The sequence below is a fragment of the Egretta garzetta genome, unplaced genomic scaffold (genome assembly GCF_000687185.1).
Source record: "Egretta garzetta isolate BGI_Z169 unplaced genomic scaffold, ASM68718v1 scaffold258, whole genome shotgun sequence".
NCBI lineage: Eukaryota > Metazoa > Chordata > Aves > Pelecaniformes > Ardeidae > Egretta > Egretta garzetta.
The window spans coordinates 1,128,789-1,151,079 of record NW_009260413.1 but is presented as its reverse complement, the minus strand read 5'-3'; the positions used below and the strand labels follow the sequence as shown (position 1 = coordinate 1,151,079).

The 22,291-nt window shown below is 39.6% G+C and overlaps 1 pseudogene; it reads left to right on the top strand.

Annotated features, from left to right (window-relative positions):
• Positions 1–1,553: 1,553 nt before the first annotated feature.
• LOC104130595 overlaps positions 1,554–22,291 on the top strand; it is an 86,576-nt pseudogene continuing 65,838 nt past the window's right edge.

The following is a 22,291-nucleotide window of genomic DNA, read 5'->3' as shown; positions in this document are numbered from 1 at the left end:
TTTTGACATGCTGAAGGGAATTTTTCTTATCAGACATTTGCAGTGACAAGGAGGAACTGAGTCAAGGTGATAACAGCAAAACTATTATGGCATTGCAGGTTCCCGAGCCAGGTCCTTTAGGGCAGGAGTCCTGGTGAAGCTTGCTGAATGAATGTGATATATTTCAGGATTTAAAAAACTTGACAGTAATGATAGTATGGGAGAAGAAGTGAATTTAGCCAGAAAAGAGACTGCAGATATGCAGAAAGAATATGTTTGGAAAGGCACTTCCTTTTCAAGCAGCCTGTGCAACCAGTATCTGTCAATATCAGAAGCGTCTGATCTTCCTGATCGGTCACAACACAGTATATTCCATAAACTCTGCTCACATAGAGTTGGAGCATCTCTTTCTTTTAAAATGGTATAGAACTTTGAAGCATTTGTCATGATTTTAAATTAATCACTTCACACCCAGAAAAGCCTAAATCAGGCTGATATATGGTGGGGTAATATATAAAACTGGGAACCAAAGCTTCTGTGTAATTACCACATGGGAGGTGTGTTTGTCTGCCTGGGTGGTTGTTCCTGTGTGGCAATGTAGGATAGTAATCCTTCCTCTTTGCCTTTCGTTAATTACTAATGAACTGAAGAAATTCACCACAACATTCTTTATGACTCTGAATTAGAGACCAGTGCTCTGCAAAGAAAAAGTGTTGGCAGTAGAGAGCCTGTTGACAAAGAAGTGAAATATGTATCAAAATTAAATAGTATTTCTCTTCAGGAATCAGTGACATGTTTTAGAACGGACGTACTTGGGCTGCAGAATTTTTACAACCATTGAAAAAAGTCCTATTTCTTTTAATAACCTGGTCTTTTTAAATATGAACTGCATTTAGATAGTTAAAATCCCATATTCCTTGAAATCTATAAATCTTTCTCATGATTTATATCAGATAATAGGTTGTACAAAGCTAATTTGTGATCTGTGTTATATCTCAAAGTTATATGAAAAAGGATGCTGTTTATTTTTTAATTTTCTACAGTTAGAGTAAATTTCTGAGTGGTGTTTCCAGTGTGACTGGAAAAAAAAAAAAAGGTATAACAAATAGTGTTTGTCCAAAAAGTTGAATAATACTGGGTTTGTTCAATGTTTACCATGATGCTGTTTGAAAAATTGACTCCATTGATTTTTCCATGTGTATTATGGAACTTGGGCTAGAGAACAGATACTCTGAAAGTTGATGTGATCTGTTGTTCCAGTTGTAGTTTTCAGTTCAAAGGCACCTTCTATTTTACTAGTAATAGGTTTGACTCCCTGCAGCTGCTAATCCGTCATCTGTCACCAACCCAAAAGATCCTGATTAAAATCTCTGTGGGCCTTCTCAAAGGGACAGTATATTCTATATCCTTTTTGTGGCAATTTTCTATAGTTCTTGGCTATGCCAGTTGAAAAACTGGGGGCTTGAGGGAAGAAGGAAAGGGAGGTCAGCATTTTGACTGGCCTGTGTGACATATAGACTGAAAGTTTCAGAAGTATTTTAAAAATCAGCTATGTAAAATTGTATAAACACCTAATTGCATTTTTACCCATCCAAATGATCCTGAAAATCTTGCTCTGAATCATGTAGTTTTACTTCCAGTAAATTTTATACCTCTTTTCTAACTCTGTAATGTTCCATTTCATGCACATTAAAGCTTTAGCTTTTCAGAGATGCTTCTTCATTGTCTGGACTGTTGCTAAATCAAGCTCAATTCAACAAGTATCAAGTAGCCTTGGGAGGGAAAGATGGCAAAGTGGGCAATCGCTGACATGCAAACCATAGGGTGGGTTTGCATACAAATGCAAGCAGGGCTGTGTGAGTTAAATAAGGATGTAAGGGAATTGGTGGTGCTGGAGGAAAGGAAGAGCAGAGAGGTAGGCTGCAGAGATAACAGAAAACAGTGGAAAGGGCGAGAAGGGGAAGAGCACTGTGTCGCTGTACTATACCTTTCCTCACCAAGTATCTTCAAGAGTAATGTGGGGGCGTTTTGTAAACACCTTTTGCCCTGCAACAGCATTGTCAGTATGACCCCTCCTTTCTCTTACCCGCATTTTACCACAGCCTCCCGCCAGTTATTTGAAATGCTGGTTGCTAACGGGATGCTAGTAACACGAGTAGGTATACTTGTTCAAATCTACTCTCAGGGTGTGTTTTGGCCTTTCAGCTCCTTTGGGCGTTTAGGGAGGTAGGATGTAGGTTGCTTTTAGCTGCCAAGCGCAGTATGACTGGCCTGATCAAAAAACTGATGAAATCAATGGGAGTAATTTTATATGCTCTGGATAAAACCAGAGATATCTTTGTTCAGTCTATAATAGACTAAAAAGAAGTACTCAGGAAAGAAAATATGAGGATGTTAATACTGACCCTTCTACTGCTATTGCTCAAGCCAAACTGTGACGCTATGTGTTGCCCTTGCCTAAGCATGCCTTCCAAAAATTGGTGTTAGCTTAATAAAGCAGGCACTTTCTAGAAACTGGAGAACTGAGGTGGGAAGTTTGTGTTACAGCACAAGGCAATATCACCAGGCCATGTCCATGAAGAGTATGGCTGGGTCTGCAAGTATTTCTACAGGTCACCCAGACCACACTTTTCTGCATACTTGTGGCACTCTGGTTAGTCTGTGTGATGGCAGTTAGCATTATCTCCACGCTTACTCTCTACATGGGATCTTTGGTTCATAGTCTCGGATCTGTCACCAATACTCGGCTCACTCTAGGAGTGAAAGTACTCTTTGGATTTCAAATGCTAGGTGGCTTGTGTTTCCATAATGCTTTTGCAGTGTGTTGCTAACAAAACCTGCCACTTAGGACTTAAGATACCACATGCAAAGACATTTCACACATTTATCTACATCCCTACATACAACCAAGCATTAAGTTTGCATATAGGGACACACTGCAGATAGAAAGGAAAAGCTTAATGCCAGTGATCTGAACCCCAGAGGAGCCCTTTAGTGAGTAACGATGCATATTGAATCCATTAAATGACAACAAGCTATCATGTACCTGTATGAAAGTGATATTCACAGGTTATTTCTGACAGTATTTTTTCTTTCTGTTTTTTGATGGTTTTACCGTGTGAGATCATCGTCCTACAAAATTTTCTGAAGTGTTCTGAGGGAAGCTCTGGGGAACGTCTGTCATTCCTGAATGATCGCTGGCTCAGATTTCCATCTTAAACTTTCATCCATCACACAGTATAGAGCAATCTGTCTGCCTATTCACAGGATACAAATAGGTAAAAGTATAGGGATAATTACAACAGGACAGTTATCTAGCTATCAATTTTAAAACAGATGGAAATTTATTGTAAAACAGATATTAAACCTAATTATTTACAAGCTACAATGTGCTTTTGAAAATCAGCTCTTTTTGTTGATTTGTTACTAACCAGGTTTTAAATTAGCGTTTCAGACCAAATTCTAGCCATGTATGTACATATATATACACACACAGTGTTACTGTATAGCAATAATGTTCTTTATTTCTTTTTTTTAATTAACTGTTTTTAGAAGTTCTTACATAAGCCAATTTTAGTCTTCATATAGGGATAGAGAATGTTGTTGATTTAGCTCCTGCTCTTCTACACAAATGTGTGCATTGGGTTAATATAATTGTGTGAGATAGTATAATTGGCTTATCTTTTAATATGTTTATCTCCTTATTACTTTCATATGTGTTAAGACATACTGGAATGGGTGCTAGAAGCTGTGGGATTCTGGAGAGGGAGTTGCCTTTTTTTTTTTCTTTTAAAGCATTTCAAGTTGGTTGCAGGAAAGGGTGCATCATGATTTAAAAAAAAAAATTGAATAGTCTGTTGGCATGATTAATAGAAATACTTAATTTGATCCTTAAAGGGGCATTTTCAAAGTAGAACAGCTCTGAACTGGGCAGGAAGGAATGAGAAGGAGATAAGGAGGAGACATTGGCAGAATAGGAGAAAAAGTCCTTTTAGAAAGCATAGGCAAAATTCAGCTAGCCTGGAAAAATACAGTTTTGTTGATATTAAAAAAAATATTCAGGAATGTAGTGTTTACTGGCTATAGTAAAGGTGAAGCATACAAATAAAAATGAAGTATGCTCCAATTTAGAGAGAGTAATTTGCTCCTAAAACCAGTGAGCTTGATTATTTCTAGCAACAAAGTAGTTTATGGCAGGCCTAGTATATGCTTTTGAAGTCGCAACCAACTGTTAAACTTGCTACTACATTAATGACTGTAGTTAGCCTGAAAGAAATACTCCATCTTTTTATATCCAAGTGTTTCTTTGCCAAACTGAATTCTCCCATGGTAAGACAGGATGATGTAGTTTTCTAGATGAGTAACAATACTATCATACTCAGTTAATAAGTGGATTTGAGGAAGGAAGTGTTACTGTGGGAAAAGCTGCCAAAGAAATATAGGGAAATATATGGAATATAGACAGTACTGGGGCGAAAGGTACTAATTTTAGTGAGCTAATTAATAAATAAATAACTTTATTTTTGAGATTGTAGAAAGAATATGTATATTTTCCATCCTTGCAAAGGCAGAGAACACAAAAAGCCAAGTGTCTTACGTGGGGCTGCTTCAGCTTCTCAACTAGTAGATTAATATCTCCACGAGTACTATGCAATACACTGTATTTCAAAAAAATGTACAGTTAAGCTTTAGATGTTTTTAAAGAACTGTCAAAGCATTTTCCTCACTCTACTTTCTTTCGCCTCATCTTTTCCTCTTGCCCACACACATACCTACAGCTGAATATATGGTCTAAGCTTTAAATGCAGCAGGCCCTTATGATAAGCTATAGGTGTTTCACAGTTCGCAGTGGAAATACTCAAGCTGTGAACTGGAAAGCTATTAGCAGTAAATACTTATTGTCATAGCATTAGTACACGTAATTCTGAACTATACTTGACTACAGAAAACTTATTATTGCTATACCAATCTTTGTCCTGTGAGACTAAGGTTAGAGGAAGAAAAGCACTTTTAAAATAATTGTTCCCTTATATGTTACTTCCTCCTTAGTTATTTTGGCTGCTTTTCCTTCTGTTTCAGTTTTATTCTTTGTCAGTCATGCATTTCATATGTGGAGAATTTCTCCTTAATGGAGTTTTGATTTCTCCCTGAGAACAGATGAAAAATTTGCACACGTTGAAAAAGAAGCCAGTGAGTAACATGTGGCACTCAGTTTTCTAATAACCTACCAGACAATAGGGACAGAGCATTTCTTTGAACTCCAAGGGGTGGGAGGGAGGTGGGGGAGTGGATTCTTATAAAGTGCTTTGGCCATCGTGGATGGCTTATCCATGGGGAACTGGCAAGGCAGTCCTGAATTGCCACTACAGAGATTTGGACGTGTAGATGTGAAGGGTGGTAATCAAGTATTGCAGGTTTGTAGTTGTTTATTTTGCCAGTTTTCAAAACTTGTGACTCAAAGTTTAGAGAAAAGAATCAGAGAAACAACCAGAATGTATGTATGTTTGTTTTCCCTCAGGAACTTAGCACAATTTTACAGCATTGTCTGTCTTTATGACTGAGAAACTTGAACTGATACTTAGAACCGACATTAATATATCATGCAAAACTTCTGGGATTAGATTTATACTTCCTCTTAATTTTTGAACTTTAAAGATGTCATGATTAAAACATGGTAAAACAAACAAAACAATTGTCATATGCAAAACATAAGTTTCACTACGTGATAAACATGCACCTCAGGAAGCCTAAACAGACCCTAAGAATAATTGTTACTCACAAAAGCACAACACAATTACAGAGCAGATATGGTGAGTAATTAAGGAAAGTAGATTGCTTCTGAAGCTCTGAAAGATGAAAGTGATTGGGTCAGCTCCCTCTAATTTTAAAGCGTTCCTTCGTTGTAGATGCAAACTTCAATATGTGGTGGCCAGCATATTAGACCAAAGAAATTACACATGAAATCTGCTCAGTAAGCAGTTTCTAAACATCAGTTCCTTGCGTAACTTGATAAACTCGTACAGAGAGGAGTCTGTTGAACGGTGCAGTAATTAAATGTGTCATAATAGGCCTGATTCTTGAGTTTTGTATTTTCCAGTTTCTTACCTTAAAACAACCTGATGCAGACTGCTATATTCCTCTTTTCTTGCTAGGTTTCATACAGCTCTTATGGCTTTATTCTGTCATAGGAGAAAAACTTTTGCTGGCATTTAAGAACACTTTTCTCTTCAAATTGTGTCAGGTGGCCATAAGGACAACTCTGAAATGAGTTCACTTTATCAGTCAACTGAGTACTCAGTCACGCAGCTTCTGTGAAAGCTTAAGTTACTTGCATTCAGGCTGCCTTTTCCAAATAATGAACAGCTGTCAAGCCATTGCTGGGTTTGGCAATTTTTACAGACACATGGCTGCGTTCTGTCGTTGGATACAGTTTTGACAGGGATTGTACAAAGCTGCTTAGGAGGTAGAATTTGGTATCGCTGTCTTTCCCCATCTTTTCTCCTTCTCAAAAGTGTCACAAGCATTACTGTTCTGGATTGATGCTAATAGAATAATCTAAACTACACAAAATAAACATTTATAAAGATTTAGCTTTTCCAGAGAGGCTTCCTGAAGCAGGCTATATATCAATCACCACAGCAGATAGGAGACTGAATCACTGCACAATTTATCTATTGTATGGAAGGAACATATACTTTTCCAGGCAAATATAATTCCTGGCATCGATCCCTTCAGGGATTAGGTTTTAAATATACAAATTGACATGTTTGCATTTACAAAAATTCCAATTTCAAACGCAAACATGCTTGAAATAAGTTCTGCAGTTGATATATTACAGCACTGACAGTAATACTGAAATTAGTTACCTGCTTGAATCTGTGTCACCTAATCCTTACTCTGTTCCTTTCAAGATAAACTCCCATTGACTTCCAAGGAAACTGTGATTGTGATGTGCCCACAATGCACTAACTTGCAAATCTGTATATGCTATCTGTGTCTCAGGTCATCAGGAGGGTGTCACTAGGCCAGTACCTTGTGCCAGCAAAATGTTTGGTGCAGTTTATTCCTGCTTAGGAGAAAGGGAAGGGGAGCAAGTGCTGATCAAGTCTCAAAAGTGAGAACTTTCTGTGAACATAAGGTGGAGCAACGATGTAGTGTCAGGATGGAATGAAAGTAATGGTATTGCACGAAGTGCATCATTTTCACTGATGTGCCAATTCTGAAAGCTAAATTAATCATCCAACAGACCGTTGCAGGGATCTAGAAAGAAGCATTTGTTTTAAAAGCAAGTGACTAGAAATGAGGGTTTATTAGAATTTTGGGTGGTAATCCTTATTTGTTACTGGTTTTCTGCAACTGTGTGAACTGTCTTGATCAGTATCAGATTGCATCAGGTGCTCTTATGATTCATCTGTCCCTTCCACTCAGACAGCATCAAATAACCAAAACAAGACAGCCTGAAGAATCCAATTACATTGCTAGTGGCAATGAGCAGTAAGAAACAAGAACATTGACCCATGTATGGTTCTTTCCAAGCTCCATGAAGTACACTCTCAAAAAGCAGCCAGATTACCAAATGAAATAGGACACAACCATCACTCAAAAAAAAAAAAAGTGTACATTTTTGCAAGCCTTTTCAACAACTACTGGTCAAGCACCATCTAAATAGCCTGGTGAGGAAATACAAGCAACACTTGGGTACCACTATTAGCAACTGTCTCTAAACTCATCTGTATGACTGTCCCAGGGGCCGTAGAAGACTGCTGCAGTTCTACTTATGGAAGAGTAGAATGTGCTGAGTACAAAACTTGATACATCACCATCTGAATGCGTCCATTCATGGGCGAAACGATTGGGAAAAGTAGACAGAGCAAAAGACAAAATTAAATAATGACATCAGCTCACTTTCATTCAGGTGACCATGACACAAAAGGATTGTCTTCCCCTTACACTTGGAGAGTTCAGTTTCTGATATGAACTCCTCAGAATGGCAATGAAATGGTCTGTGTCACTGTACAAAAACATTCTGCATGAGGAAAATACACCCATGTGGGGAGAATAGTGGTAGCTTTAATTGTAAAACTAGGGCTCCTAGCAAGGTGGGTAACACTCCTCAGTTTACTAGAAAATAGTTGTTTCAGGTTCTAGAGTCTGTGTTTAAAGGTAGCCTGGTCCACTTTCCTAAAATAACCAGTTTATGGTATAAACTGCAAACACGCCATATATGCATAATATACGTAATTTAAAATCAGACCATTTGTTTCTCATACACTAAACCAAAAATGTGAGGAGAGGATGTTCATTTAGGTGTAACTCCTCTACTTGTTCTACTCGGCTGCATATTTGCAATCATTTGGCAGAGGCAGTTTAATAAAAGTAGTTGAGTATCAAGTAGAAATGGCCACAAGACGCACTTTGGTTTTGTGATTATTATGAATTAATACTGATAATAGGAATTTCTGATGTGCTAGAAAAAAATAATGGCTCAATGGCTACATTAGAAATATTGTTATAGTGGCATTAAAAATGTATCTAAACCAGGACAATTGATGCCTATGGAAAAAATAGTGAAATACAACAGACTCAATTAGAGTCTCAGATAATTTACATGATGTTTAGATACATTTATTTTTTTTTTTTTTTTTTTTTTGCACAAGATTTCTTGTATAAAAAACAGGTGTGGCCATGCTGTACCAAAACAAATTCTGGGAGCATGTGATTGTCTCCCCCCAGTTAGCTTTTTTTTTTTTCCCCCCTTCAGGACACACTGAGGGGGTAAAGATGTCTTTCTACTGTTACTGTGTATTACACCTATTTACTTGTATGGCATGTTTTGGAGTCTTACCCGAGGTCCAGGGTTATTCACTATGTAAACATGAATAAGATGGAGTTTAGTTGTTGTAAAAGATGTTAGAAGTTCAGCTGAGATATATGCTATAGGTGGACTATATTTCTCTAAAAGTAATTATTAAAGCTTGATGTGAATTACATCTGAACACTACTACTTTTCATGGATCTGCATTCATTCTCATTTGATGTCCAGAGAAATCTGTTTCCAAATTGCCTGTTTTCCAGCACTATTTCAATAACTATAATCTCTGCATCAAAGAATCCATGTTCCTAAATACTATATAACACCTGTGAGACAACTTTGGAAGTAAAAATTGAAGAAAGAAAACAAAATACAAGGTTTTCCTAAACAGCCTTGAAAATTTATTTGAAGAAAAATTGGGGTATTTCTGCACTTTCAGGGGTTACGCAATTTGTGCCTCCCACAGAGCGTGAAGGAAGGATGTTTTTTTGAGAGGCAGTGGAATAGCAAGACGTTTCTTCACACGGTGAGATAATCTGTAAAGGCATTTAGAAGGGGGCAGAAGAGCAACACCCAGCTGGCAAACAGAAAATTCTCAAGCTGAAGAATCTGACAGCCGTCAAAGATGATGGCTGTGAGAGTTGCTTGTGACATGAGTGTCTCAGGTGAGGTTCTACCCAACAGATTATTGCAGCAACTTCCCTCAGTTGCAATTTTCTATCAATTGACTAAGACTTTTAGGAATATGTTCCTGACAATATAGATAAAGTCATAAATGGTTTATGCCTTCAACCTATAGTTTTGTGTATGTATAACATATTTAGCTTATGTGAGTGTTAATGGTATTCTCTACAGTTCTGTTCAGCTGTAGGCAGGTGGCAGAATGGCCCCAGGAAAGGTGTTAAACCAAAGGAAAAAAATATTTTACTGTTTTCAGCACCACTAAGACAACGTACATTTCTTGATGCAGCAATATGTAATTTTGAACGGACAATAAAGAATGCTTACTTCCTGCAACTTCTGAGAATACACTAAAAAATGTACACTGCTCTACTGAAGGAGAGAGCACAGCCACAGAGATTTTCTAGCTGCTTTTCTGGTAGTTGCAGTAGTTTTGCAATAAGCAACAGTGGCAAACAAATCCATTTTCTACAAGATATACTGTAAACCGTCAAATATCAAAGGAACTACCCCCTTTTTTTATTCCATTATTGCAACAACAGCATGGTTAACTCCTTGAAATGTGATCTTTTGGGCTGTTAACCTTCTCCATAATCCTCTTTATTGATCCTTCTTTGCTGTTCTTCTGACCTCTCATTACAAAGGCTGTCACAAGGATTGTTCTGAATATCAACCATTACTTGGAGAAAAATGGAAGACAAAGAAAACTATGGATTTTATTACTGAGGAAAGTTCATCTCTTCAGCAAAGCAGCCTGAAACATTTGGATTGAAGGAAATACTTTCAAACTGGCTGACCCAAATTTGATTGATATTAGCAAATGAGCTAATGTCAATCCTGTATTTTAATTCACAGGTTTCTCATGAAGAGGACACCTTTTGTTCTACCTGACTGTCAGAGAAGTATTACCCTGAGAAGATGTGCGTGTTAAGATGTATGCAATGGTGTATGTCTAAAGGTGTTTATCCTGTGTTGCTAATTGGCTGAGCATGTCTTGCATGATTAGAGAGGTCAGCTCAGCTGAAACCCCATTCTCCCTCTTTTTTGGTGTGATTGAAGCATCATTCAAGCATCCTGAATCAGTGAACTTGCTTTAGAGCATTAGTGCAGGTGCTACAACACTACTGGCATTTCATGGGGTAATAACAGAGGGAAAATATCACTCCGAAATATGATGTTGCCTAGAATTAACATATTAGCGGAACTGCTAAACTGCTGGTCTTGGGAGGTCGTTGTCAGCCTTGCCATCTTTTCCAAGTAGCATTTCCAAAAACTATATGTAGATTTGCCATGGGAAACCAGTCTACATAGCCTGAGAGGAGGTGCCCAGCTAGGAAACCAAGAGGAAGGATGTGGTTGGTCTGTGACGGCCGCAGAAGCTAGTCATGGTGCTCCTGTTCAGTCCTGCTTGCAGAGTCATGAAGATCTGTCTTGTGCCACTGATTTTAATCCAGAAGAAAATACACCCAAGTTTGCCAGTTTGAGGAAACACAGTGTGGCACCTGCCCTGGACAACAGGCATGAATGAGACCTGACTAAGAGAATGGTCCAGAAGGCAGAATGACAAAAATACCTGTCAGGAAGAAGTTCACAGGTAGAGATAATATCTCCAACTAATTAATCTGAGGGGAAAAAAAAAAAAAAGGCGGTTTTGGGCATGTTTGTATACAAACACTTGTATGCCTGGATCTGAACCTGATCTAGTTAGCGGTGTCCCTGCTCCTGCAGGGGGGTTGGACTAGATGACCTCTAGGGGTCCCTTCCAACCCCAAACATTCTATGATTCTATGATTCATTCTATGAATTATCTTATTTTTCCAGCTACCAATAAATACTGCCAATGTCCTTACACCCTGTCTACAGCGAAATACTGCTAAAAATGCTCAGAAATATTAATGTCTTTCTCTGGCTTTAAGTGCCAGAGAATACAACTTACTTGGCTGTAAGTGATCATCATCTAGACGCCTCAGTTAGGACGCATTGTGGATTCAGCCAGAGACACACAGATGATGCTGCACTATCCACCATCCCCGGGAGACTGTTTTCAGTTTTCTTAGGAGGGTTGTTCTAATTGCCATGTTCATAAACTTTTGAGCTTACCAAAGACGTGGGCCAATCCAAATATCAGTGAGCCTTTGCGAGGTGGTAGAAGCATTCTGCATGGGACACAGTGGCTGGTGTTCAGGAAGTGTAGAAATGTGTATGCACTGCACGGGAAAATGTTGATTGTAATAGAGTGATGGAAGTAGTATGATTTGTGAGGTTAAGATTGGATATAAACCCCAGAATTGGAGAAGGCTGGGGGGAAAAAAAAAAAAAGTATCTTATTATTCTTTGAAGTTTGGTGAAAGAGATCTGTGTCATTTTTAACTACTTTTTTTTTCATTATGATGAAGTCCCGATGTCTCCATACAAGCAAAAAGAGGCTTAAAAGGAGATGCGCTGTAATCAGTGAAAAGTGATAGTACAACAGTCATTAAGATTTCTTGAGAGAATTTAATTGCTAACCTGGGATCAATTACATAAAGCAGGCTACTCTAGTGACCTTAGTCCAGCGTATCACCCCAACTCTGTATCAGATTAGACACTGATGCTTCACTTAAAAATATGTGAATTCCAAGGAAGAATACCACAAAAATTCATGAGAATATCCTGAAGGTCCAACAGTCTCTAAACTTAAATGGCAACAGACTATGCATACTTCAGTTTCAGTAATATATGAAGCTTGGATGCTTTCCAGCTTAGAAGGTTTGTCATGTATAGCTGATACCCATTAATCAATCCTGGTCAGAAGTTCATCCTCTAAAAACTAACCTAAAAAAACCCAGAACAACCCAAAACACTGTGGAAAGGAAAGCTATTGGTATGCTCCCAGAAAGCTACAGGAGATGTTAGGCTATAAAGAAGGAATGGCCATAAAGTATAGGTCCAAAGGGTCAGAGGGAAAAGATGTGAAGTATTGCTGTGATTTCAAGCAGAACCTGAAACAACTTCAGATGGGAGACAGGGTAACTAGTCAAACCTACATCACTGGGGAGGAGGGAAGGGAGGCAGGGGGGAGAATGAAGTAAAATATTTTGAGGTAAGAAAATAGATGTAAAAGCGTTTTCCCCAAGGCATCAAAGGACTGGGTACCATAAGAGGCTAGCAGGGAATAACTTCAGATCCTCAACTACCCTTTTGGAATAGCAATTCAGGTAAACCTGAATGAGAACCAGATGCCAAACAAATCCCTTGAGGTTATGGTCACTAACAATTACTCACAAGAAACTGTAAATCTGCTGTCAGGAAATGGCATTTGTGGAAGGTGCTACAGTGTCGTTCCTTCATGCAAGGGTGTAATCTTCAGTTTGAGGCTCTTGAAGGGTAAGGGGAAATAAAGAAAAAAAAAAGCAGCAAACACCAAACACCTTAAAATTCAAGTGTTTTGAATTGTCTGGTGCAGTTGATAAACTGACAGTCTGAGGAGCAGGGGAGTCTCATCAGTTAGTTAGTTACAAGGCAGTCAAATATTTATTTTGCGTTTCAGTTTCACATGAAATAACCATAAGGATTTGGTTTTAATTTTATCCCAGTCATCAAAAAAAATCTTGTTTCCTTTCTGGTTTTCATGTTTGAATTTTTCAAACAGCTCTGAAACATCTGATGTTGCCACTTGAGCAGACAGGATATTTAGGGGAACTGTTTCATAGTACGAGAGCTGTGTTTATAACAGCTGAAGAGCTGTTGATCTACTCAGGTATTTTTATCTATGAAGTAAATTACTACTGTGGGAGGACTACAATTCATTCTGAGGACTAGGAAGCTGAATACACAAATATCCAAGCTGATAAGATTAATAAGATGCAATATAAAATGTAATTTTTCTCTACTGTTCTAAAATTGTTGCTCATATTTTCTCCTGTTCTCTACATTTGCCATGTTGCAAAGGATTGTTTGTTTGAAAGAGAAGGAAGGGAACAGAGAAGAGGAAGTCTTTCCAGGACTGTGGGGTGTTACCAGATAATCTCTATGTTGTGGGTGACAACTGTTTGATTATTTCATCAGAACACATTGTGCAGTTACATTTAACGCAGTCAGTAAGAATATCTTCTGAGTGAAACCTAGCTCTGACAGACTCACAGTACAGGTCTTAAACATCATTCGCAAATTATCCCTCAAACAAATCAAATTTCCTGAATTTCAGCCTAAATTTAATATTTATCAATGATATAAACAAATGAAAATGACCTTTTATAGAAATAGTCTTAATTGTGTTTTACTACATTGATCACAGATGAGTCTTAGTGTGACATTTTTATGAAAAACCTCACCAAGGCATAGAATAAGTCTCAGATGAGAAAACCTATTTGTAAAAACTAATTACAGTCTAAAGCTTTATGAAATATTTTTGCACTGGGATGCTGGTCTAGGATTTTGCACTTGCAGAAACATTATAGATTGATTTCGCACCTGACTTTTGTTCTGTGTTGGTAATCCTGAGTTTTATTGCCTGGTTGTCATGATAATGTCCTCAAAGGTTCTGATTTAAATATTCGCAGTTGTCTCTGGTTTCTGTTTCATTCTGTGTCTTATTTCCTGGATGACACTTGACTTGATTGGCATTTCAAATCTTCCCCTGAGTAGAATACGCAATTTTAAAGCGGGTTTGTTCTCTCTCTCTCATTTTAAAAATAATTAAAAGCCAGACATTGGGTATAATCACATTTTGTATATTGAACAAAACTATTCGTGCATAATGATGGAAGGGCTCCAAGAGGTGCATATCTGGCTACCTCATGAATATTCTTGAAAAATGTTGAAAAGTAATTTAAAAAAAAAAGTCAACTGATTGTAGATTATCAGAACTGCAGTTTTGCTCAGAAATAATACTTAATTCACTGCTGCATTCTTGTATTCAGAATGTTAAACTGTTGGAAAAGTATATTCTTCTCTCTCCGCCCTCCAAGTGATGTTTGTAGTCAACTGTAAACCATGTCTAGCAACACTGGTACAAAACTTTGGCTGGTTGAATTACCTGACTTGTGTTTTGATCCCAAATATGTTATCATGTCTTACGTGTACTTTTAGTTTGAAAGAATTAGCACTTTATTAAGATATTTAAACTAAAGCACCAAATTTCCAGCTGAAATGAACGTATTCCTTAAAGAAATCTGGGCGTTGACAGTCCAATCCCAAGCATCTTTACAAAATTGTGTAGTCCAGGGGTGTTGCTAACACCTTCCTGTGATCATTGCCAGTCCGTATCTGTCACTCATTGATCCAGACTCTCCAGATACTTCTCCCCGGGTTCTCTACAACTATCAAAGTTACCCTCAGGGCAAGAGACCTGAAAGTAGGCAGTGAGCTTTGGTTCCTCACAGCTTTCTGCTCAACTGCTTCTTTTTCTTTTCAGTGCTGAAGTTGGTGGAGTTGCAAAGGTGCATAAAGGCAAAAGGTGTCCTCTGCAGCAGCAAAATCTAAACTCGTGTGTGTTAGTATAAAATTCCTTGTCCGCTGGGCTTAAATTTAATCCTTTTTGCCACTTGAGAGTTTCCTAAGATGTAGCTTTTGCATGTGCTATTCTCGCCTTATCTGGAGCCCTTCTTAGAGGCTGCCAACTGTAAGGTATCAACAGTGTAGGAGAAACAATCCAAACTCCAGCTGAAGATTATTCTAATTCTTGATGTTTCTGCATTTGTGGGTGGGAGCTTACAGAAATGTTAATTTAATTTGTTTTCTGGGGGGTTTTTTGCATAATTTTATTCTATTAGTCTGTGGTGGGTTGACCCTGGCTAGATGCCAGGTGCCTGTCAAAGCTGCTCTATCACTCCCCCTCCTCAGCTGGACAGGGGAGAGAAAATACAACAAAAGGCTCGTGGGTCGAGATAAGGACAGGGAGAGATCACTCAGCAATTATCATCATAGGCAAAACAAGCTCAACTTGGGGAAAAATTAATTTATTACCAATCAAATCAGGGTAGGATAATGAGAAATAAAACCAAATCTTAAAAATACCTTCCCCTCACACCTCCTTTCTTCCCAGGTTTAACTTCAGTCCTGATTTCTCTACCTGCTCCCTGCCAGCGGCGCAGGGGGACAGGGAATGAGGTTTGGGGTCAGTCCATCACACTCTGTTTCTGCTGCTCCTTCCTCCTCAGGGGCAGGATTCCTCCCACTCTGCCCCTGCTCCAGCCTGGGCTCCTCTCTCCACGGGGCCTGCTCCAGCGCGGGCTTTCCACAGGGTCACAGCCTCCTTCGGGCACCCCCCCTGCTCTGGTGTGGGGTCCTCCTGGGGCTGCAGGTGGGGATCTGCTCCCCCATGGGCCTCCCTGGGCTGCAGGGGGACAGCCTGCCCCACCACGGGCTGCACCAGGGGATGCAGGAGAATCTCTGCTCCGGCACCTGGAGCTCCTCCTGCCCCTCCTTCTTCACTGACCTTGGTGTCTGCAGAGTTCTTCCTCTCACATCTCACTCTGCTGCTGTTTCTGCAGAAGTTTTTTCCCCTTCTTAACTATGTTATCCCAGAGGTGCTACCACCGTCGCTGATGGGCTTGGCCTTGGCCAGCAGTAGGTCCATCTCGGAGCCGGCTGGCATTGGCTCCATCAGACATAGGGGAAGTTTCTGGCAGCTTCTCACAGAAGCCACCCCTGTAGCCCCCATGCTACCAGAACTTTGCCGTGCAAACCCAATATATAGTCATGGCAGATTAGTATGCTGGGAAAGCACCAGGGAAGGTTCTCTGAGACAACGCTGAAACCTCAAAGGCCTTTCTGACTTCTTGGGTGTGTGAGAGAGGAAGATCTGTGTACCTGTAGCATGTGGATTTCTTTCTCTGTCTTGAGTAGTGATTCAAATGAACAAATACTTATACTGATCCCTGGGCCACCAGTTTCACTCTTTACACCAGCTTTTAAAGTTTATGAAACAAGAGACAGATCTCCCAGTACACCTTTTAGAGGCTTGTCTTTTTGCAAATCACTATAACTGTGAGAGCATGTGTATACGTTACTTTTTTCCTTTTGAGTGCTGTTAGGTCTCTACTCATGTATTATGCTCTGTTTTAATAGTAAGGCTCCCTGTCAACACTCTTCTCATTAAATCATTGTGTGGGTTATTGTTTTTCTGCACCAATGCTTTCATTTCCTCACTGCAAAAATTGATACTCGTGTCTGTTGGCTGAGGAGACCTTGCAAGCTACTCATGGCCCACAAGAAATGGAAAAAACCACGCGTGTCTGCATGTGCACACATGTCTATTTGCATCGGGAAGGAAGACAGTGGAAAGGGAAGAAGTTTGTATTTCCCATCTTGGCAGGGATTTGGACTTGGCAATGAAGCTGATCTATGTTTCTTGCTGCTTTTGTATACTATTTTTAAGAATTTGTTGCCTGACCCTGTATATTACAGTGACACAGTTTCCCAAAGCAGACAGCCCTGTTTGGGTCGAGTAGCTCTCAAAGAGAGGAAGAGGCTGTGAGGTGTGTATTGGCAATGAGAATTTTAGCCTGACTCCTCAAAGGGGCTGGATTACCTTAGTCTTACACTCACTTGTTTTTTTCCTTGCCCTAGCCTAAATTGGGTTTGGGCCTACATGTGTTAATATATTTCTCCCTCTTCCTTTAAAAACCAGAGTAGAATTTTGGAGCCTGAATACCCTTGGAAACATGAGACCTCAGAGCTGATATGAGCAGTTGTACTGATGCACGTGGAGAACGAGGGAAGGCTGAGCAAAGCAGCAGTTCTGTTTCCTCCTTTCCAATTTTATTTTTATTTTCTGTTCACAAATACTGTGGCGCAGCATCTTAATGAAAGTGCAGTGAGATTGCCAGAATAAAAGAGGCTGTCTCTCTCCTTCTTGTACCTCCACTAGAAGACAAGTCAGTGTGACAGGCTGGGGCAGAGGGTGAGTCCAGAGAAGTGGCAGCTACAAGCCAGGCCCCCACCACTGCCCTTTCCACCCAGCAGCCATGGGGCTCAGCTCCCCTGCCGTAGCTCCATCTGGGATGAGACTCCCAGCACCTTCCCTGTGCAAAAAGAGGAAACACAGTCTGAGAAGTGGGACTAATCTGCAGACTGCTTGCTATCCCTGTCAATCTATATAAAAGGGGAGACGGGAAAGATGGTGAGGGTTTGGGGGGATTGCTGTTGTGTTTTAATTTTAAATGCATGAGTGAATGCTTTGAATCCCATGATACAACTCTAGCAGAAACTTAATTTTGGCATTTTCTTGAGAATCGTTTGTCTTTGATTTTTAATATTTCCACCCATTTTTCTTGTGGGAATATAATAAATGAAGGACTGTCTGAAGGACCCTTGTTTTGTAAATTAAATTGTTCTGTGAATCTCATTAAAGGAGCTCACCTTTCATTTGAACGGATGATCAATGTGTTAGAGAAGTGCTGTTCAACCATCTGGTTGCCTAATAAATGGGGAGGTCTATCCATGGTAATCTCATCAGTGAGCTGGAGTAGGACCTTCCATCAATTTTCAGCACCATTTTTTTCTTCTACGTACCTTATGTCAATTTTATAGCTACAAAAGACTGAGGAAAAACAGGTTAAGTCTGTCTTTAACTGCAAAACAACCCATGAAATTAGCATTAGGACTGAAACCCCATCTGTAGTGTATATCATTGTGCCTGTATATTGCAGGTGTACGTCTCCAGTGAAGCATGCCGTCATGTTTAGGCACGGACAGGAGGAGAAAGTTTAGGGCTGCTGTTTCAACCTTCACTCTCAGCCTTCTGGCTTTTGAGTATTTTGAAAACAGACCTGTGACATTATTTTAAAGATCTGTAAGCAGCTTACGAATGGCCTTTGAATAATATTGTGACTGGAATGCCCCAGGCAGTGAAGTTTGAAGAGCTGTCCTACAAGTGAGTTTAAATATAAGGAGGCCACATAGTGATATCGCAAGAATTTGTACAAAGTAGGACTATAGGCATCTCGTCTCGGTTTGGTTTTTTTTTTTTATTTTGTACACATGAGATCGACCCACAGAATTCAGGAATGTGCTTCACTGGACCATATTTAAGCAAAAAAGATATTGATAATAAAAACTAGAATAAACAAAACAGTAGATTTGGAGGCATTTTCCCAAGAGGGGTAGACTGAAATTTCACAGATAGTCTTTGCTACCCACAACTATCTCATTTTGTAACTGGGCCCCAGACTGTGAAGGTTAAAAGCATGAATGCCTCTCTCGGCAGAATCCCATCCCTCCTGCCATGTGTCCAGCAGTGGCAGAACTCTGACTGGTTCATTTCCTAAATTACTTTTATCTGTTGGAGAAGCAGGCAAAATCCTTCTTTCAGTTTCAAAAGGAAGGTTACTTCAAGCAGGCTCCACCTGTTCTGTTTTGTATGAACAGTTCCTCATGCCTTCAATCCCTCAGAAGAAACTTTTGGGAGCGTGGGTAAGCAGAGCTAAGTCAGTCAGTTGGCTCTGGGAGAAAGAAGTCTCACCTGGACAGTGAGGCAGACCGACCCATCTGGGATGGGGTGCTGTACTGGGAACGAAATGAGAGTTCCTTCCCAGGCAGCCAGTGCTGTTTATCTCCATCTGCTGTTTCCAGGGAGCATGGGAACAGGCCTGCTCTGCTGTCTCTGCCCTGTTTGTATACTTACACCAGCTATATTTTTCTATCCTTGTAGCTGGCTAATAGGCTGGATGAAGGAGAAGTGTGTGTGAGCTATTCTGCTAAGTTCCCGAGTTTTACTGAATTGGTTGGGCTTTCCTTTACTTACCTGTTTCACTAGCTGTAAGAGAGGCTTTCAGGGCAACCAAATGACATTATGCTTCATACTGAATTGTCATTTAAGTATCAAGTGACTTGATATTTGTTCCCTTGTTGTAACTGATAACTCTATTTTTTTTGCTGAGTGACGTGGCCATGGATTATAGTTTTGTTTTAAAGCCAGGAGACAGATGAACGGCAGGACTTCAGACAGGAGGAAAGGAGTTTGGAGTTCTACCTCTTTTGCAGAAACTTCCAAGTTACATAATTGGACCACTGACTGTCTGAGAAGAGATTAGACACAAGTAGGATTTATTAAAACCATACCTTAAAGAAAGTCAGTCAATTGTGAGGGTGAAGTAGCCAGACATCCAGGAAGTCTCTGAAAACAGATTACGTATTGCTCCTATAAGGAGAGCGTGTCAAGGAGAACAAGATTAATCAAATGCTTTTAGGTGTCATTGGCAATAGAGTGTTATTGTTAACTAAGTAATGTTGCTTGAATCTGTCTGCTGGTTCTCCCTACCTGGGTAAATCACTCCGATCCTTCCAAATGAGGCTGATTTAAAGCCAAGCATTGTCATTGTCCACATGTAAGAGATTACAGAGCAGACATAGTGTTTTCTATGAGAAAATGGAAAAAGAGGTAAAGGGCTCCTGATTTTCTGGGGGGGGTGAAAAAAGGAGAGTGTCATCACTTATGCAAAGAGGCACATACTGTACATAGTTCCCTACAAAGTTTCCTCTTGTTTTAGAAATATGGCATAAACTAAGACAATGAATCATCATTTATGAATACTAAAAATTGATGAAGAAAATAGTTCACTCAAATTCAAAGATGATAAGAAGCCATTTTCTGAGGATGAGAAAAGGAAAATCTTTTGTTTTGAACAACATTGTCCTTGCAGGAGAATACTTTATATCACATACCTCCAAACTTACAGGTTACATTGATCAGATCTATCTAATCTGTAAGTCAAATTCTGGCAACTTTTTTTTTTGGCTTGCCTGTTTATTTTCTTGTTTTCTTGATAGATAGTTTTCATTTGTAGAGGAACACTTGCATTGTATTGTTGTTATGTGTTGGTATCAATTTCCATTCAAAGGGCAACTTTTTTCTCAAACGATGTACAGTATACTGGAGCAGGAGCTAAACTTCAACACATTTTTCTTGCAGATAAAGACAATTAAAAACCCTAAGATATCTTAAAAAACATGGTTAATAAGCATTTACTGGTTTGGGTTTTTTTCCCTGGGTAATTTTGGTGGCCTTTCTTACCTTGGAACTAATGACAAGATTCATGGGAGCTTAAGTGTCTATTTTCTGGACTGTTGGTAGCATCACAGGGTGGATTGGGCCTGGGAGGGCACTGGAGCTGAGTTCCACCTGCGTCTGCTCTGGTTCACCTTCCCCTCTTGAAGAATTGAGTAATATTACTGGCTTCAAATGGGTGAGAGTAGGTCAGTCAATAAGGTCCTGTAAAAGGCAAACAAGCGGGCAGGATGTGAGGAAATCTGGGGAAGCAAAGTTGCAAGAACTCATGTTAGTGGGGAGGGAAAGCCAAACTATTTAGATCCCCCTAAACTCTATAGCTCCTCTTCCACAAATGCAGATTATGAGGGTCTTACAGGAGGTTTGCAGTGACCTGTGTAGCTCTGGAGTGTGCAACAGAAACAAATTGAGAGGAATTTGAGAGCAGATCCAGGGAAAGTGATAGCAGAACATGGGGGTGAGTGGCATCATTAAGCGAAATGTGACTGGGTTGAGTCTTGGTGCAGAAGTTTGTCTTGATGCCCTCAAAGGCATAGCCAAGTGAAATTGTCCTGGAAAGATAGGTCACCTCCGTGATAGAACTGTATTCAAGGGAGGCAATAGGAGACCAGGGTAGCTGAGATGAGGGCAAGGTCTGGAGTTCATGTTAATCTAGCACATGCATGCAACCATTACAAATTGGTAAACTGTCTAAAATATCGTATTCGTGGTGTAACTAAACATTTCTTCCTGAGTGAGACTTATCTCTGTGGTTTGACTCTGACCTGAATTCCTTTTCTTATGTGCCATAGCTACTTTCTAGGCACAGACAGCCAGAGCCCTGCACCACTTTCATAACTTCAGTTGTTCAGCCACTAAAGTTGTGTGGGCAGAAATTTACACAGAAATGATGGGATGTGTACACCAACACTAATATAGTTGGAATTTCTTCCTACATGTCAGGGAAGATGACTTAGGCAAGAATGGTAGGAGATGTGCTATTGGTTTCAATGTAAATGCCTCTCTTCCCTGCATCTGTTTTCCATCAAGTGGAAATGAATGAATGAATGAATGAAAATAAATGAAACAAATGACTGCTGCCCCAACTCTTGTTCCTTTAAACAGCAAAAGTGTTTCATATTGTGGTTACTTATTTTTAGGTTTTTTATTTGATTAAAAATGAAATCTTACTTCTAGACAAGTATTCTAGGGAATGGGAACTTGCCCAAAAGAAGGGCCTGTGTTCACCTTGCTTGCAACACGTGATGGGCCCAACATAGCAAAATACCTTTTTGTGAAGCTTTACAGTCTTGTCCACTTCTCAAGATCTGCTGCTGCAGAGGTGTTTGCTGGCTGGCCTGAACATACCTGTTTGATAAGCATGCAGACACCTGAAACCTGCAAAGATATTTTTCTGTACTTTAAGCAGAATAGGTGATCAAAGAAGTGGATGAAATATAAAAGTCTGATACTAATGAACCAAGTTCTTGCAGAATTTGGCTACAAAGTTCCTGTTGACTTCAGAGGGACCAGGGTTTCACTAATGTTAACAGGTTTGTATGGCCAGGACCTTGGGACTGTGTTATTAGCATGTGCTTAAGGAAGATTATAGCATGCTTTTGTTTAGCAAGCCTAAATTTAGCATACAGAACAAATATCTCTAAAGATACCTTTTTAAGGCCAGCTAACAATAACTTCTGTTTCCGGTGATGGATACTTCTTCATTGCTATACAAAGATGAGGAGGCAACTTGTCAGGAACATAGGCAGGATGAAAATCCCTGTATTTTTTAAATCTTAAAGTTTTAAAGTCTCACAGACAACTGTCATGCGTCCTTTAGATTCTAAAAG